The following is a 16,014-nucleotide window of genomic DNA, read 5'->3' on the forward strand; positions in this document are numbered from 1 at the left end:
GCATAGTTGTGACACAAAGCTGTAATTCTTTGAAACGAATTGGCACTGCAAGCTACATTTTCCATAGCTGAGCTGAATGGTTTATTGGCATGTGCCAGTAGCGCTATTAGGCCAAGAACTTTGGAAGACATTAACGTATTTTGTCCTTCAATGTAGCAGATATGAAACTTAGAAGCCATCTATTGTAAACCAATAAGATGCAGGGCTTGCACAAGTACTGTAGGCGATGGGGGGGGGGGAGAGAGAGAGAGAGAGAGAGAGAGAGAGAGATTGATTGATTGATTGCACAAACAACAAGGTGCATTGTTGAGATAAGAGAAATTCTCATCGGTTTCTCTACAATCAGCTCTTTTCCCGCATACTCTCACTTTGATTACTTACAAGAGTAGACTGATATTAAGTGCTCATAGGACTGCTGAGAGAAAGGGCTGCTTTTTTGATGAAAATGCGGCAGGTGCATGATAATGGGGCGTCGTCATGGTATCACAGCCTTAAATCTGGATCGATACGACACTATACATGTGAAGAAACCTGCATCAACATGACAATGTTAGAAACTATATCAAAAAGCAAAGAAAAAGTCGACCAAAACCAGTGAAGCCACCTTGTAAAGTGAAACTCGGCTTGGTGAGGGCCCCTGAAGTCAGGCTAGTTTGGATAACCAGCCGATCATCAAACTCATTCTACAGCATTGTATCGAAGCTCACAGCTTCCTTAATTCACATCTGGAAGCAGAATCTGCGCACCTCTCCAAGACTCTCCCTTATCTAATGTTATTGGAGAAAGAACTGTGCTGTAAGCGACTGATATGAAGGGCTTGTCTCCATCCGTGACTGGACTGGACACCACCAGGTTCTCAAACCCACGATTTTCAAGGAGTAAGGACCTTCGCAAACCCTGCAAAATTGTAAACAGCTGGGACATGGGCCTTATTCATTCATAACAGGCATTTCTTTAGAAACGCAGAACCAAACAAAGGAAAGAAACCTTAAAGCAAAGCAGCTCAGAGACAGCTCTCCATATTGATATCTTTCAATTCTCCAGAGACACTACTTGCTGGCCTGCCTGAGGCTTTTGTTAAGAGAGAAAATTTTTGCTACCCCTTCACAAGCTGCAGCAACCAATGATTGCCTTGCTTTGCATTGCAAGCTGTTGTCTCTTTCCTTATCAGCTAGACACAACTTTAGAACCACAGCATAAAAGGGGTTTTTATATGCCATCATCATGACACAGACTTTTACTAAGGTTTCTGCCATGTAAGCCTCAGATGTATATATTATATAAAGGAGCATGCAAACGCCCACAAACACATACATTATTATCACTGATGAAATGAAGTTAGCCTCTGTCCCGTTTCTGATGAAGCCTTGGCCCTGTTGTCAAAGAAAATCAGAGCCTCTTGATCTCGTACTTTGCCCTACGCTTGGAAGAGCTCAGTACTCTCGTCCTCTTTATCCTGTGGTATCCCCTTAAAATCTGAGATCAATCCTCCTTTAGTCTAACCCTTCTCTTCTTGTCTCTCCTCTACTGCCTTCGCTGTCTCCACCTTGTCCACTGGACTTTCTTCCTTTATCAAGCACTTCGCTGCAATATGATTGGTCTCTCTACAAGTGTAGCACTTTCACCACTTACTGATCCCACTCTGCCTTCTCTTCTGATGTCAAACAAGGAACTTCTTCACCTTCTTCCTACACTTCCTCAACTCTATCCAACGGCTTCTCCTTACTCCTCATCTACAAAAGCCAATGATCCCATGAGCAAAGCATAGTCCTGTGCATGGGCCATCATCCCTTGTATGCTCGCGACCTTCTACTTCAAGCAATACCTTTCCGACTCCAGAAGCAGACCGCAACAGTATAGCTCCATCTCGAGAGAGACCATCTAAAATGAAGCGAGGGGAAGAAAAGAACTCCAAAACCTCTGGTTGTACAATAAAAGAGCGTCGGTCTTCTTCATCCCTGGGCGCTTCCAAACTGTGAGAGTATGTGCCTCATAAGCAGGTGCCAACCATAGGGCAGGCTGACGCAAACAACTGTTTGAATCCCACCCAAGTACCTGGTGCATGTCCATGAAGCAATAAAGTCAGCCACCACTGCCGCCCATTCCCCTTCGGAAAGAGGTAGCGTTTCTGATTTTGGAAGCTTCCCTGAAGTTGCCTCCTGAGAAAGCTGTGCCAAAGCTTTCGTTTCATCTCAAAAGTCCTAAAAAAGTATCCAACTTTACGTTCTGGCCTCCTTCCTTGAAATCTTTCTATGTCCCCCAAACCGTCAACTAATTGTACATGTTCGGTCTCAAAAGAAGGTCGCCTTCAAGGTTCAGTGGCAAAAGTAGCCCCAAAGGTTGGAGACATAACTCCTTATGCATCCTAGTACTCCCTAATCCCTCATGTGGGATATCCATAAGGGTATCCATGCATCTTGACATACCTCCATACATCCCTCCCATGGGTCTTGGCATCCCTGCTCCATCGGCACCAAACATCCCTGTGTTGTAAGGCCCAGAACCACTCTACCCATGCCATATGGTCCAAAGAGCACCAACACCAGTGTCATATGGTCCATATGCACCTCTACCTGCACCGTAAGGCCCAGAAGCACAGGGAGATGTCGCAAGGTAACTCTTGATCGCCATATCAAAAAACGTTGTATTCCTGTCCACAAAGCCTGCATGTGCACATATGCATCATCTGCTGTTGCATTTGTTGCTGAATCTCCTCATGTATCTTCCTCTAACTAACAATTGAGTTGGATCCCTTCTTATTGCTGGAATACTTGGATGCTTTTACCTTCATCTTGGTCTATGACTTGGGGTTTACGAATCCTCTCCATTGCCAATAAAACGACACCCCAAACTACTACCCATGAAAATCGACCTAATGGTACATTTAGCTATTGTAGAAGACATGGACATAAAGTGGTAGATGTTATTGGAGATGGCATGGTCGTCAAAAGAAGCAGATCGTGATGGCTCACCTCGAACTAGGATAACTTCTAACCTTGCCGCTCCCAATGCCTAGGCCGAGATCTTAGCGCTAGCACTGCCCTTTAGCCTCTTCATTTGCCCCTTTAGCACCTCCTATGTCAGTTCCTTTTGACTTGGAGTGTTGCCGGTTTCTTCTCAACCTAGGCAACCTTTCTCATTTGGTTGGAGTGTTATGCTTCAAAGGGTGGTAGCTCTTCTCCACCTCTCTCCGCCGGCTTCATAAGTAGCCAATGGGTATGATACGCTCATCTTTTGCACTTCCATTATCTACTTCCGCAATTTATTTTGCTATTTGGCCGTTATTTTCAGCTTCAACCTCCACTACGGTCATCTTCACTTGGTGTTGGACGGTCGGTCGTTTTTGAGCACCGGGTCCTTTCTAGCTTGGCGCTCATTTTGGTTCTCTAGATTTGTTAGGACTTTTTTGTTTTGTTTTCGGAGTCGGGTAGGGCATGCCCGACCGCTCCCCTCATACACCAAAAAAATATAGAAGAAGAACGACCAGGACTATGCACCCGGAAACCAAAGGTAGACACTTTTGTCACTAGTTTCCTCTGGACTACGAGAGGCCAGAATTATCTACACTCTTAGGGCCATGACTAATCCCTTGAGAGACCCATTTCGCCAACTTGATTTGGGCGTGACAACAACCAAGTACCTCTGTTCAGAGGCCCAGGTACTGCGAGACTTGCTTTGGTCTTCCCTTTGGAGTTGCCTCCTCCAGGTAACTTATCGCTCACCTCACTAAACTGCTTTTGAAACCCGACGGTTTTCCCCTAGGAAATGCCATACCCGTTGTTAGGTGCAGCGGAATGATTGTTTGCGCTTTGCTCAAGATGAGTGCTCCGAATTGTGCTCAAGGTTCCTTTTGTTCTTATGGAAGGTAGGGCCTTCCGTTCTTAGTGAGAGAATGCTATGATCACAACAAAGTGAATGGACACTGTGCATACAAATGTATGAGACTGAGAGATAGAGAGAGAAGAGAGATATGACACCAAAGACGTAAAACCCTCCTCCAAAGGCCCCACTCTCGTCGGCGAGAGTGGTCTACTTATTGATTGCACAATCTGGTACAAATGGTATGCATGTGACTGATGCAAGTCTAGGCTATGTCGACGATGACGACGGTGATGACAAAATCGACCTAAGGGCTGAAATCTGCAATCTTTCTACTACTGTCCAAAAACGCTATGGGCTGAAATCTGCAAATCTTCTATTTGCTGAATTCTGACTCTATGTCGGTGACAATGTTGATGGCGACGATGCGACGACGACGCGCTGAAAAATGAAAACGCTGATCCTAGGGCTGATTCTGTCGCGATAGATCTGCAAAACGCTGAGGTTGCTGGCAGATGCAAAAACGCTAGGGCTTAAAATGAAGTCAGCTTTTCATGAAAAATCCGCATACATTCGTGCTCATTCATGAGCAAAACGTGCTAAACATACAATATGTCATGCCTAGGAAAAGGGATCACATAAGGACGTTGACTAAAATACAGGAAACGATCATGAATGAAACATTCGAACAATGCGTGCGTATCAATCATGCGAACACAAAATACTTCCTGTGATGGTTCTTTGGACCTAGGCTCGGGAGCCAAGATCAGTTCTTCCTGAATGATCGAATCCTCCTGTGGGGGTTCTTTGGACCTCGACTCGAAAGCCAAGATCGGTTCTTCGTGATTGATCAAATCTACAACGAGGTTAGCTTCGCTAGAAAAAGCATCCACAAACACATCATCCTTGTGAACAATCACATCATCTTCATGCAACTCATCATGCTTGTGAGAAATCACATCTTTATCATTCAAATCATCATGCAAATCATGTCTATCATGCTTTGGAGAAGAAGAGACTGAGAGAGTCTCCTTTTCTTGATTCTCTTGCATCTGTGCAAAGATCAGAGCAGCTAGAGAGGAGGGATACAAGGCATATCACTAGGAAAGGTATTCTAAGTGATCAAGCAGGTTGTCCTAACTTATGGCTAAGTGACGAGGGGACCCCTAAGGACACAAGGAACTTAAAGCAAATGGCTGGCGTACAGAATCCCACATATAGCGCTGACTGTATGGATCTCCGCAATTCGCATTGACTGTTCGTACGGCCTGCCGGAAATTGCACTGACAGCTTTTTGCAGACTTTGACGCCAAGTTGCTTTTGAACACTAACTGCTTTTGAGTTAGTGCTTTTGGGGCTTTGCTTTTGGGCATCCCTTACCTTCAAATAAGTGGGCAAGGCCTCACTTCTCAGAGCATTTGGACGCAGAGTCTGAGAGTGAGCACCTACCCACTCTCTTATACTTTGAACACAGATTAATACAAAAAGAAATATGGAAAGGGGGTCTTTGGGACCAATACCTCTTGGCACGGAACTACGCCGGGCCGTGTCGACCTAATTGTGGATTGTAAATTGTCTCGAAGTGATCTCTGTTATGTCGAGGTAGAATCTTGACTTGATGTGTCCAAGTTTGTTACAGTGGTATCAGAGCGCGGCCAATTTCTCTTCTACCGGAAAATCCGATCCTTTACTTGCGGCACTTGTGGATTCCAACAGAAATCAATCGACTTCTTCTGCATCTGCGAATGCGGGAGGAGATCACGGAGAAGATTCTATGAGCAATCAGAGGAAGAGTACGGCCCACCTCGGCCTACTCAGTTCGAGATTGAAGAGATGGGACATCGAGAATTGGTTGACGAGGCAACAAAGCAGATGATTAAAATTGCGAAGGATCCAAAATTTGCAAAATTTTGCCCCAGCAATCCCTCGCAGAAGTACACACCCAGTGGTGGCAAAAGGCCACAAAGCCACCCATCAAACCGGCACTCAAGAAACCTCCTTCTCCAAGGATGTTTACAAAGCAAGAATTAGAAGAGGTGGTTCACACACAGATTAGCCGACTTTTGGACGCAAACAAAAAATCCAAAAAGCACGATAAAAAGCATAAGAAAGGAATGGACTTCCCGGGTTGTTTGGGTCATCAATCTTCTTTTGCATCGGCGAGAAAGTAGAAGAAGCATGTACGATTTGAAGGACTACCCAGGTTCTTCTTCTTCTGACAGTCCTAGCTCTCCTGACTTGAGCGAAGAAGACAGAAAAGGCAAAAAGCGAAGCAAAAAGCAAAGCTTTGAAAAGGGCAAGAAAAAGGCGAAGAAGCATAAATTTCGCCCAGTTTCTGACAGTCCTATAGGGGACTCGTCCTCAGACAGTTTGGACTCCGACAATCACATGTTTTATGCAAAGAAGAAGCATTTCCATAAAGCCAACCAATATGACTTCCTCGAAGATAAAAGCAAGAAAGTAAGAGAATTCAAAGAAGGTGGACAATCAATTAAGTTTGACTCTTTTTCTGGATTTCGAGATGCTCCCAAGGGCTTTGGCCTTCATACAGCAGTTTGACATAGCTTTCTCTAGAGGGCATTACTCAGAGAACTCCAAGATTCGGAGGGCTACATCTTTCTTCAAGGGAAATGCTCGAACATGGTGGTCCACCCTTCTATTGAGAAAGGAAGCTCCAGCTAAATGGTTGAAGTTTAAGAGGCTTTTAATTTCTTCTTGGCTGACTCGGGAGTATGAACGAGATATACGAACTGCTTGAAATCATCTTCGAATGACCAAGGGAGATTCTTTGGACACTTATTGCGATAGATTTCGGAGCTCTTTTCTACCAGCCTCTTCATTTAAGAAGGTCTCGTTCAAAGAACAGATTGAGCGGTTTTGCTGCGAACTTCCTACACAGATCCGAGACTACTGCTTGGAACAAAAGTCAAATTCTATTCAAGAATTGATGGGTCATGCGAAACGGGGTTTTGCCACACATTCGAGCAATCTGACTTACCCCACTGATGAGATCGGAGAACCCAACAGACTTCTAATAATGTAAGTAGAAAGAGGAAGAGTTCCCAAGAAAAGAAAGACAAGGATTCACGACCCCGACTCACTCTTCGAGAGAGGGCCAACTACATCAAAGAGGGGAAGTGTTTTGGATGCGGGGAACATGGGCACGTCTCCACGAAGTGCCCTAAAAAGGCACAGCAAGAACAGAATGAAGACAGGTCAGAGAGTTCAAGAGCAACTGAGGAACATGGCAGAAAAGGCAAGATGAAAGCAGGACTGGTTCCAAATTGCATGGATACTCACCCAAGCACGATTGATGAAAGTAAAGAACTTTGCCGAGCTTGGGGCAAAGTGAAAGATCAAGAAGCTGTCACGAACTGCTGACGTGTCAAAGCCCTGAAGAATGGAGCCAACTTGCAGATGCCGGCCAAGGGGCCTATACCCTAAGAAGAACAAGTAACAGAAGAAGAAGTCCTACCAACTTATGGGGACCCCGTCCGAGGGGGCCCCAAGTGACATAACGGATTAAAATAAAGCAGGACCTACACACAAAGGCTTGCGCATGAGCTGATGACGTGGCAGTTGTACGAACACTGCAGATTTTTTGATGGCTGATGACGTGGCAGACTGTACGGATCTCCGCGTTTTGCGCTGACTGTTGACGTGGCAATTGTACGGATTTCCGTGATTTACGATGGCAGCTTTTTGGCATTGCTTTTGAACCAGAAGCTTTTTGAGTTTGAAGGCTTTTCATGTAAACTGCTTTTCATAGGCCAAAGGCCTTTAAATATGTGCTAAGGGCTCATTCTTTGGCATGCCTCCTAGAGAAGGTGCAGAGTCTGGAGTACCGGCTTGTACTGAGTTGATGCGATATAAAGAAATACTGAAAGGGGCACCAAGGTTTGGGGCCAATACTCTCTGGGGTGGAATTCCGCCACTCCATGTCGCGTGTCGTCTCTCTTTTTTTGTTCAGTTGTTATTTGTAGTGCTTAAAGTTGTTCAATCTGTTCTTTTCTATTGGCACACGGTGGCCGTCTTGTGACAACGGTATTAGAGCATCAGTCGTGTGCTTCTCTGAAAGCATCCCGGTCCTACCAAAGAGGAGACAAAGAAAACCAAAGACTGATGGAATTTTATTTTAAGTATCTTCGGCCCCCGACCCCGGGCTTATTTATTTGAAGTATCTTCGGCCCTCGACCCCGCACTTATTCGCCACTCCCACCCTTCATAAATCGCACATCAGGCGCGCTTCCGTCTTCACCGCTCATGTCTTACAGGGCATAAGCCAAAAACATCACTTGCAAGAGGACTTAAGATTTGTTTCGAGTCACTATTTTTCTCAAAAGCAGTGCCAAGCAGATGTTGATGTCTATGGCTACCAAGCTGCACACTTCCAAGGACTTGGCAAGCTTTCAAGAAAAACTTTGCCCAAAGTTATATGGTTTCTGACATCTTCCTTTGGAGTGCAACTTCTGGCAGAGTGGGATATCCTGAAATGCTTGCCATGGAAACCCTAGCAGATTATAACTTAAAATTCCTCCACATCTCTTTGTAGATGTCTCTTCACGAGCAGATGACCTTGGAGGTCCAGTGTGATTGCTATCTTGGGACTACCATCGCCGCCAAAGAAAACACTGTCTGTCCAAGAGCTGATGGACCATGCTGTGCTCGGCTACGACCTTATGGAATGAACCTAACCCTAATTTTTGGTGCAGGTTTTAGGATGGAAAGTCATTCGACTTTTTGAGCTCGACTGATGTTGAGAATGCTTTTTAAGTTTGAAAAATGTTTGAGAACTTGTTTGGTGATCTTGTTGGAATTTGTTTGAAATGGATGGTATTGGTTTTGAACCTGTTTTGGTGCCAATTTAAAATGTTCGACTTTGGTTTTACTACCATTGATTCATGATTTTACTCCCGGGTGGAGAAGTGAAAATACTGTTTTGGTATTGTTTGAACCTCGGAACGACGTAGGCCGATGCCTGGGGAGCGTTTCGTTCTATGTTTGAAAACCTCGGAACAACGTAGGCCGTTGTCTGGGGCAGCGTTCCGTTGTATGCTAGAAAACCTTCGAACCACGCAGGCTGGTGCCTGGGAAACGTGATGGGAACCATGAAACCGGCCTGTAACCTTACTAAAGGGCGGTAAAATTAGGCTTTCACCCAATCTATACGTGTTTAACTTTACTTGTACTTTATGACACAAAGTAATTTCACGAATAGCGTGACTGGAATCCACAACTTGGTAGCTATAGTGCTCCTAAGTAGACAATGACACCTTGTTGGCCCCAAAGCTTGGCGCCCCTTTTGGTATTTCTTTATTCCAATTGAACTTGGAGGAAAACCTGTAATCTTCTACAAGCTGTCCCACTTTTATTGGGCTGCAGATTTCCTACTCTAGTCAAATTTCGACAGCATAACGACAATAGAAGGCTTCAGAGACAAAATCGCCATGTAGCAGGTGCCTTTCTACGCACATTAGAGCGCTTTTACAAACCTGGCGAGAAAATACAGCACGCTGAATTCTCTGTTTTAGCCTTTGAAATGCACTAGAACACCTATTTAGCAGTTCCCTAGCTTCCCCGAAGCTCCTTGGACTTTTAGGCATAAAAAAGGGTCAAAACCCTAAGCCTGCAAAAATTACAGCAACCTATAATTCTCTGTTTTGAGCTACGTTTTGCGTGCCGAACGCACCTGTAGGTAGCCATTGAGATCCTGCAGGTGTAGGGCTACTTGCTCTTTGATTTAAATGAGATTTCTTGCGAGAAATCTCTCTAAATCAACTTGTACTTGCTCTAGATTAGCAGTTAGCTAATCCGATACCTGTGCAAGAGGCTCTTGCCTCGGTAATCAAGCATAAATTTCGCCAGATGAATAGCCCTTGAGCTCGGCATCACGATTCTGTATTCAAAACGGGAGAGAGGTGCACGAGAGCGGAATCGTTGTGCTACATAAGACAGAGGAGAAGCCAACCTTTCCATTAAAGTTGTGATCACCTGCACACTCTACTCACACATACACAATAGCTCACAATGAACTTAAATCAACCTCTTCTCTTGTTGAAATCGATTTTGGGCGCTCCCCTTGCTGAGGTGTCCGTGCAAATGGCTCACAGACTGCCAAGTGTCCATTTTGTCCATTTGGTTTAAATTCCTAGTACCCACCAACTTACGAAGTCTCGCCAAGGGGCCCAAATGACTAACTGAGCCTAGCCTCCCTTTTACTAGTCAGATTTCAGTGTTGATCGGCCCAGTCGTCTTGTCGCTGCCTAGCCTTGACTCTTGCAGGTGAAACTCTCGGCCATCAATCGTTTCACACTGGCCATGCAATGTTCGGGTATAGTGATTTCAAAAAGAGTCCCAAAAATTAAATAAAAATCAAAGGAAGGAAACCAACATATAAGGTTAGTGTTTGTCACAATCTCGTGAAATCCCGTGCTGGGACTTTGCTTTTCTTCATCTCCCTGTAGACTAAGAGTTAGAGTGTTGTCTCTATCGGATTCATTGCAAGAACCCATGTGCTGCAGAAAAGGATCGGATCCTTCGGAGAAGAAGAATCGTCTGAGCTTTGATATCACTGTAACAGGCTTGGACACTCCAAGCGAGAAATCAGTCGCAACACACAAATAAAAATTGCAAATAACAGAACTTGGATAGAGAGAGACAGAAGAGGAGAGTCCACATGGAACATCGGAGTTCCATCCCTAGAGCCTTACTTGTGCCCCACAATTCAGCAAAAGGCAGACTAAGCATCTTTAAAATACTATTTTGCCTATAAAGCCGAGCCAAGATGTCAAAGAGCAATGAAGTCCAAGAGAAAATGCCCCAATAGGGGTGATGGAAACACAGATAAGGTGGCTAGCAATGAATTACACTACTATTCTAACTCCATTTCTAGGGGATGGGCGATACACCCACAAGAAACAGGACCCTAGAACACTAGCACACCACATTGCCATGAGTAAAATCACTTATACAACAATTCTGTCTCTTCAAGGTGTTCTTACATCCAATGGTATGCCCCAAATGGCATAACTGATACACTAAACAGATTTCGGTATAATAGCTGCCTGATCTGCATTGTGTACCTTGCACAAACTCACACTGGTCTAAAAAGCCTAAACTTTGTACATATCATAGCTTATGAAAGCTTGAGCTCTATTTCTGACCATCATAAACAGAAACACACAAGCTTTGATAATTAAACATACACTTCAAGCAAATGGAGATCACTGATATTGACGAGAGTTATCTACGTTGAGTGAAAACAAATTTTTCAATGCTTTGATTCAATAAAACAATGCAATAATATATCTGTTCAGGATTTTCATATGTAACATGGATACACTATCTAATAAGCAACTCTTTTGCTTTGCCCAATCTAAAGACAAAGCATAAGAATTTGCAATACATCCAACAAAAGGTACATGAGTCAATCCGTACTGAAGCCTTGACAGTACCACAAACATCAAACTCTTACCTCATCTGTTATTCGCATCTTATTTGGAGGATTGGAGTAGACTTTATGTACTCCATTGGTGACAGAAATAATTTCCCCAGGTTTCTCCGTAAACCAGTGCATCTGATCTTCATTTGAGTTGCCTTCACTGTGTTTTTGCACCTCACTTATGCCGTTCGGTGTCTCGGACTGTTTAGATTTATCCTACTGAAATGGGACCACAAACCTTTTCAGCTTCTCAAAGAAAGACCCATTTTGATTGCCTTGAGCAGCCTTTAGAGCAGCTTCACTTGGACTAAAATACTCGCAACCATCCAATCCCACACAACAAATTGCTTGTGAAGACCTGATTGCGAATGCTATTGAGACAGAAGCAGTAAACCTCAAAGGTCTTCTGTCCTTATTAGTGAGCGTAAGAGCAGATGCAAGTCCTTGATTAGTAAGGGTAATAATGTTATGTAGCTTGAAGTGACAGTCATCTCGATTTTCATTGGCACACCTTAGAGTCACCTGCATGGCTTCAACCATGTACCTTTTGTAAATCACTAACCCAGAGAGGAAGAGAACACAGTAGAAACCCTCAGACTGCAAGAATAATGGCAACACACACGCAATGAAACAATTTTAAGTTGAGACATAGAACAACTCTAGTATTTGCATCCTATGAGCAGCTTTGAGATTCACATGATAGTCTTTGCCACTTCATAACAATATAAAGTCAGCAGCAATAATTCATATTATTTTATTTTTATTTTTTTGTGTTGAAAAGATCCTTCTATGAGTTTTGAAATTGTCTAATGTGCTACATCTCCCCTAGCAAGAAGGTACACAGTACAAAAGAAAAAAAGGGGAGAATCTTGTTAAAGCGAGCCTCAATGTATTTGACATAATTTATTTGAGTTGCATAGGGCAACTTTCTGTGGGAAATATATAAGGGCCTTGGGCCTCTTACTTTGTATCTAACTGATCAGAGTTGATTGGAGCTCTCTCTCTCTCTCTCTCTCTCTCTCTCTCTCTCTCTCTCTCTCTCTCTCTCTCTCTCTCTCTCTCTCTCTCTCTCGTGCATGTCCGGTGCCGAATGTGTGTCACATCTATGCTTCCGCACGCTATTCTGACATGGTATCAGAAGTCTTCGGCTTGTGATCCTCAACGATGGAGGAGGTCATTTGTGAAGCAGACTTTTTCATGTTGTGGGTATAAAAGTGTAAATTGTATATTTTGTGCATAAACCCCCTGGGAGGGGTATCTCTCAGTAAAAGTCTTGAGAATGTTATGTTTTTTTCCCTTTTGATCGGTTTTTTCAACTTTTTTGCAATTGGTTGTTTTGGGAAAAGTGTTTGTGTATGTCTCAACTACCTACTACTCAAATCTTAGACAAAAATCTTGATGGGGGTCATGGATCGCGATCCATGTTCCATCAGATGTAATGTCAGTAATCTACTCCACCAATTGTTTTTGGATTTGAATAACTTTTTCTCATTCAAAAACAAGTTTTTCTGTCTATACTCCGGTTTTTGACTAGTTTCTATAGTTGGCTATTTTGACCAACTTTTTCAGTTTTTTGATATGGTGCCTTTTGGGGAGATAACACAGGCTTGGATCAGCTCTATCAGACAAGACCACAGGTCACCCCGAAGAGGAATTTGGAATTGCAGCCGACTAGCTCTATTGATGCCCCTCTAATAGCGTTTTTGATAATGCTGACCCTCTAGCAACCTTGCGCTTTTATTAACGCTGCTCCTCTCATATTCAGCCTATCGATTTTTAATTAAAAGGATGCCTCCCTATCTCATAGCTTTTAAACACTAGTCCTGTAATTGGACAATCAACTTGATTGTCCTCTAATTGGACAATCTAGTGTCTTGTAAACACAAGCTTTTGCCTAACTTTGTGGTGTATGAAAAAAAAAGCCTAAAGCGAGGAAACCCAGCATGAAAGTCTACCTTAATCCTCGAATTATGTTGCCAAGTTATGTTCCGGCCAAATTTGCGATGGTAGATAGGCAAATTAAAGCACTCAACCTGCACCAACTTTCACTAGTAATGGAAAGTTGGGCTAGCAAGAGAAAAATGCTCCATCATTGGGTGGGCTAGCCCATCAAGGGCTCAAAAAACGCTTCGTTTAAGAACTATAGCGGCCATTGAGCCCCCCAACTCCTAAAACTGCATGCGGGTTTGAATTGCACTAGCAGTCAAAGACTGAAGATTTTCGAAGATTCAATGCTTTTCCAGAGTTCTATCAACATCAGAAGTCATTCCTTTAACCGAGGCTCTCATTTTAAATGAGAGGGAATGTCATGATTGTGACTATGTTACAGTATTACATCTACTCCTAGTTGCAGATACACAAAGTGCTATGCCAAGGAGAACCCCTACGCTTGGATGGTCACGACCCTTCGCTCAAGAGACATGCCTCTTCGCCAAAAGCCACATCCTCCTTCGACGACTTGTCACAACCCTTCGCTCTGCTGTTGCGACTCTTCGTCCAATGATTGCAGCTCTTTGCCGAAAGGATGTGTCTTTACGTCTAAAGTCATGTCTCTTCACCATGAGACCTGTCTTTTCATTTGTGTCTCTTCGTCTCCTATATAAGGAGCCTATTGTGCTCAGTTTTTATTCATTCATTCAAGCATTCAATCAATCAATCAATACACATTCAGTCTCTTGAGTCTCAGTTCGATCTTAAGTATGAAGTTTTAGTCTTAAATATAGGATTAGCACCACTAATCCTCACACTCTGGCAACAGAGCAAGGGGGCCCTTGAGGATGGTTGGGACCTGACATCCGGTGCTGTCCCTCTCTCTCTCTCTCTCTCTCTCTCTCTCTCTCTCTCTCTCTCTCTCTCTCTCTCCTTCATTGTGTTCGTTTCAGTTTCTCTTTCCAAGTGAAGTAAAGTAACCTTGTGTTTGTGTGGAGTACTAGATCTGAGCTATATCCTTAACATTTCCACTACACATTACAAGTGTTTCTTTATATTTCTTCAACATGGTACAACTCCCATGGCTCTGCTCTGCATCTCCCGCGGGTAGACTGCTAGAGTGAGAACCCATGGGTCTTATTTAAAGGCCCTAGGCCCAAAAGCAGTTTACATGAAAAGCATTCAAATTCTAAAAGCATCTGGTCTCAAAAGGGTGGAGTCCAAAAAACTGTCAGCACGTTTCACATAAATCCATACCGCCACGTCAGTAGCCTGTCAGCGAGAATTGTGGCAGTCCATACAGTGCTGCGTCACCATGTTAGCACGAATTGCAGCAATCCGTACAGTGTTAGTTAGCATGTCAGCGCAAATTGCGGGCTATCCGTACAAGTCTGCCACATCATTGGCTTCATACGCAATTGACTTTGTGTGTGTGTGGGTGGGTCTGGCTTAATTTTAACTGTCTTTGGGTCGATTGGGCCCCATCAGACGGGGTTCCCATAAGTTGGTAGACTTTTATTTATTTGCCCCGTTGTTAGGTGCAGCGGAATGAATGTTTGCGCTTTGCTCAAGATGAGTGCTCCGAACTGTGCTCAAGGTTCCTTTTGTTCTTATGGAAGGGAGAGCCTTCCATTCTTAATGAGAGAATGCTATGATCATAAACAAAGTGAATGGACACTGTGCGTGCAAGTGTATGAGACTGAGAGATAGAGAGAGAAGAGAGATACGACACCAGAGACCTTGTAAAACCCTCCTCCGAAGGCCCCACTCTCGTCGGCGAGAGTGGTCTACTTATGATTCCACAATCTGGTACAAATGGAATGCATGGGACTGATGCAAGTTTAGGCTATGTTGACGATGACGATGGGGATGACGAAGTCAACCTAATGGCTGAATTCTGTAATCTTCCTACTGTCTGCTGTCCAAAAACGCTATGGGCTGAAATCTGCGACTGAGGCAAAAACGTTGTTTTTGGGGCTGTTTTTTGTGGGTCTTTGACGCTGAAAATCTGCAGGTTTAGGGTTGAAAACTGATGATCTTCAAAGCTGAAAATTGAGGTCTTTCTTGGGCTGAATCTGCTACTTCTTCATGGGCTGAATCTGCTACCTTTCGGGGCTGATCTTGATGGTCTTTTAGGGCTGCAATCACTGCATGTGCCGGATCTGCAAGGCTGAGGCTGAAACCAAAAACGTTGGGCTGTTGTAAACCAAAAACACTAGTGATGCTGGTTTTCCCAAAAACACTAGCTTCTCTGTGACCTCCGGCGATGAAAGACGATGCTGATGCAAGCGCTAGTGACTGAGGATGGCGATGTTCCTTGTTGAAAAACGCTAGGACAATGGGGCCCGGGGGATCTTGCTTGAGGAGTCGCCCCAACGGTTCTTGCTTGAGAAGTTGCCTGTTGAGCGGTGGAGCTCCTGCTACCTCTTCTACCATTTAGTGTCAACTTTGGTTTGCTTATATATTTTCTTGCCCAATTTGCCCTACCTACTTTTGTTGGAAAGTCACTTAAATTAATAAGCGAAAAATGCAAAAAATAGATAAAATGGGTAAATGCACTGGAAAATTTCCCTGATGGAATCTGATGGATTCTAATGGGAATACTGATGATCATGCTGTGTGCAACCAACGGATATGCATCTATACTAGTGACGGGGCATGCACGGTCTACGAATAGACTCACAAAGTACCAATCACTTCTAATCTAGACTGATTGAACCCTGATTCATGCTGTAGCTTGTCCACGGACACATAGGGCTGGATGTGTCACATGACATCCCCTCCTTTTCATAGTGAGGTACTTGGAACCGAACTGTATGGCGCGG

At 43.9% G+C, this 16,014-nt stretch overlaps 1 pseudogene across 1 annotated transcript; it reads right to left on the reverse strand.

The window, feature by feature from the left end:
- Positions 1-282: 282 nt before the first annotated feature.
- On the reverse strand, positions 283-13,681 carry LOC147464179 (photosynthetic NDH subunit of subcomplex B 2, chloroplastic-like; annotated as a pseudogene). The gene is made up of 4 exons (XR_015185634.1): positions 11,294-13,681; positions 747-897; positions 605-637; positions 283-531 (listed from the first exon to the last, which is right to left on the reverse strand). The product of XR_015185634.1 is annotated as a photosynthetic NDH subunit of subcomplex B 2, chloroplastic-like (transcript).
- Between the last annotated feature and the right edge of the window lie 2,333 nt (positions 13,682-16,014).

The sequence above is a fragment of the Adiantum capillus-veneris genome, chromosome 2 (assembly GCF_014529385.1).
Source record: "Adiantum capillus-veneris isolate H3 chromosome 2, ASM1452938v2, whole genome shotgun sequence".
Lineage (NCBI taxonomy): Eukaryota > Viridiplantae > Streptophyta > Polypodiopsida > Polypodiales > Pteridaceae > Adiantum > Adiantum capillus-veneris.